This window comes from Pinus tabuliformis, chromosome 3_2 (genome assembly GCF_031772625.1).
Source record: "Pinus tabuliformis cultivar Carrire ecotype Pingquan chromosome 3_2, CPIR1, whole genome shotgun sequence".
In the NCBI taxonomy this organism is placed as follows: domain Eukaryota; kingdom Viridiplantae; phylum Streptophyta; class Pinopsida; order Pinales; family Pinaceae; genus Pinus; species Pinus tabuliformis.
Window position 1 is genome coordinate 120,310,362 of NC_142302.1, and position 3,279 is coordinate 120,313,640.

Genomic DNA, 3,279 nt, shown 5'->3' on the forward strand with positions numbered 1-3,279 from the left:
TATTCTGGATCAATCTGTTACAGATTGGCCTATTAGGGAAGCTATGGAGCTAGCCAAACTTGCATTAAAATGTGTTGAGATGCGGCGCAGGGACAGGCCAGATTTTGAGGCAGTTGTGCTGCCAGAGCTTCAGAGATTCAAAGCTTTTGCAGAGTCCTGACATGATGTGAGGAGAGAGGACAATGCTGCTACAACACTGAGAAACTTGTTTTGTTCAATTCCTTAGTTTTGTAAAACAATTGGGAGAGGAGAAGGCAGAAAAATTGAGAAAGAAAGAAGAAAAATTACAGGCATTGAAACTTGCATATTGGTTCCAAGGATTCTTGTTTGTTTTGTCATGCTTACGATGAGAACAAAGGTCTAGCTCAACTCCAAATATCAGTGCCCTTGCATCCACAACACACACAAGTCAAAACATTGAAACCAAGTCAAAATATTGATAGCCAAGCCAATCTAGAGTGTGGCGCTGTGCTCCTGGCTGTGGCGCTGCGCTTCTGGACTATGGCATTGCGCGTAGAGCCATCCTATAAAAAATTCTAAAAGTGCCTAGAATTGAGCCTGCACATGGAGAAAATTCCAAAGCATGTTTGCTTAGAGTCTTGGAGACACCAAAGATGGTGCTGCAAAAAGAACAAGGAATGGCCTTTGCTTGAGCTGTAGCTGCTAGTTTTCACATGGATCAAAGATGGCAGATCCTACAAAGAGTGGTCAGAGGAACAATGACAAGCATGGCTTTTGTCAGAACTACAAGGGAAACGTCCCTTGTTTGGGCTAGGTCTCCCGAAAACAAATTAGGTTCGAGATGTTCTAGACACATTTCATGTGATATCTGAGCTTCCTACTGACAACTTTGGAGCTTACATTATTTCGATGGAAACTGCAGCATCAGATGTTTTAGTAGTTGAGTTATTACAACGAGAATGCCATGTAAAAAGGCCATTACGTGTTGTACCATTATTTGAGAAACTTGCAGATCTAGAGGCTGCTCCTGCCGCTTTGGCTAGATTGTTTTCAATAAATTGGTACATAAACATAATTGATGGAAAGAAAGAATTCATGATTGGTCACTCTGATTCTGGAAAGGATGCTGGTAGGCTAAGTGTAGCTTGGGCTTTGTACAAAGCACAGGAGGACCTTATTAAGGTTTCTAAAGAATTTGGTGTTAAGTTGACAATGTTCCATGGTCATGGAGGAACTGTAGGTAGGGGGGAAGGCCCAACCCATCTGGCCATATTGTCACAACCTCCAGATACAATTCATGGCTCTTTTCGGGTCACTATTCAAGGGGAAGTTATAGAACAGTCTTTTGGTGAGGAACATTGGTGTTTCAGAACTCTCCAATGATTTACTGCTGCCACTCTGGAGCATGGAATGTGGCCTCTAGTTGCACCAAAGCCCAATTGGCATGCACTGATGGATGAAATGGCTGTTGTTGCTACAAAGGAGTACAGATCAATTGTTTTCCCGAACTTGAGATTCGTTGAATATTTTCGTTCTGCAACACCAGAATTGGAGTATGGTCGAATGAACATCATGAGTCACCCCTCAAAAGGAAACCAAGTGGAGGAATTAAGTCACTCCGTGCCATCCCATGGATATTCGGTTGGACACAAACTCGATTTCATTTTCCTGTTTGGCTAGGATTTGGTGGAGCATTCAAGCATGTTATGGAAAAGGATATAAGAAATCTCCATATGCTGCAACAACATGTGTACCATTTGTTGATCAGGTTCCCATAGTTCCATTATATCGACCTGACATAGTATTGCCTCAACGTACACCATTGCTTGATGCTTATGCTTTGCAAGCATCAGATCCATATGCTTTTGTGTATCAGAGGCAGGCCCTGCCTCCTGCTGATCCATTGCCTATGAGGAACGGGTTGTTATCTGATATTGATTATCATGGGGTAGATCCAGGGCTTGAATATTTACACCGTTAGAGAACAAGAGAACGTGTTTTAGAGCAGAATTATCTCGATGAGATCAATAGGCCTTATGTGCCAAGAGAGGCTGACTACGCTGATGCTGCCCTTCGTAGAGCTGACTTCACATCTCCTCCCGGACGTTCATATTTTCTAGGAATCGATGGCAAGTATTTTAGCTATGAAATCAACAACATTGAGTTTTTGAAGGAGAGGTGGCAGTATTCAAAACATTCAACGAACAAATGGCAAATATTTCAGGAATCCAAGGCATCTACAGGGTGCAGGTGGAGGATTATTTGATCAGTGTCCCAAATTATCCTAGATTTCAAGCGATGGTTTAAAAACAAACTTTGGCAATTTGACTTGTGGCAGCAAATAAATTGTTCCTTTTTTTTATGAGATTTAATTAGGTATTTTATTATGTTAAATCATTTTGTTATAATTTAATTTATGTAATTTAACCGCAACAAATATTTTATTTTGATTTTTGTTTTAATTATTTTGATTCCTATGTTTAGGAATTTATAATTAATATGTAATAGAATATATATAGGATTATTTTTAAAAGATAATGGTTCAATTTTGGAAGCAAAGAGGCTGCTTGGCATTGTGTAAATTTTTCCTAAATATCATTTTAATAAAGCAGTTTTCTGCCATTTGGACTTGGGATCCATCACGGTGTTATTGTTCAGTATGTTTTTCATGCAAATCACTTACATATTTTTTTTTCTCTACCTTGTTACAACATTATCTAAGATATATGTTAGGAATCCATCCCCTATGATGCTCCTTTCATGATGATTTTTCTGTTATATGTACTTGTTGTCTTTGCAGAATTCATCCTGGTTAGATGCTCTGCTGAGCAACCCTATGTTTCTCATTCGCCTAAAGCTGCTACTGTAGATCCATCCCCTATTTGATGCCTGGAGGGAAGCGGGCTTTATCCCCTATTCTTCTCACATTTGCAATCTTCTATCTTGCTAAACATGGCACTTACTTTGCCCCAAGTTTGCCGACAGAAAATGGCATCGACTCCAAAGCCCAAGTCATCCTTTCTCTTGTTATTTCGACCCAAAACCTTTCAAACAAGTCCCCACACTCCATATATAGCCTAAAATTTCGTTTATTGCAGCCACATCTTGTTGGCAAAGAGAGAGCCCTCTCTAGTCTGGTAGGGCTAGATGCCAGATCGAAAGCTTGGTCTGTGGTTACCTCAAAGTTGCCTTTTCTCAGCCTTAAGGTACATTCTGAGTGCTAACATCAGGCTCATGAACAACACATCCATTTGAATGAAACACCACTTCATTTCCTTGATCACACATTTGATTGACATTCAACAGGTTATGCTTTAA

The 3,279-nt window shown here is 40.1% G+C and overlaps 1 pseudogene; it reads left to right on the forward strand.

Moving 5' to 3' along the window:
- The first annotated feature begins 870 nt into the window (after nt 1-870).
- On the forward strand, nt 871-1,739 carry LOC149180105 (phosphoenolpyruvate carboxylase pseudogene; annotated as a pseudogene).
- Nucleotides 1,740-3,279: the final 1,540 nt, after the last annotated feature.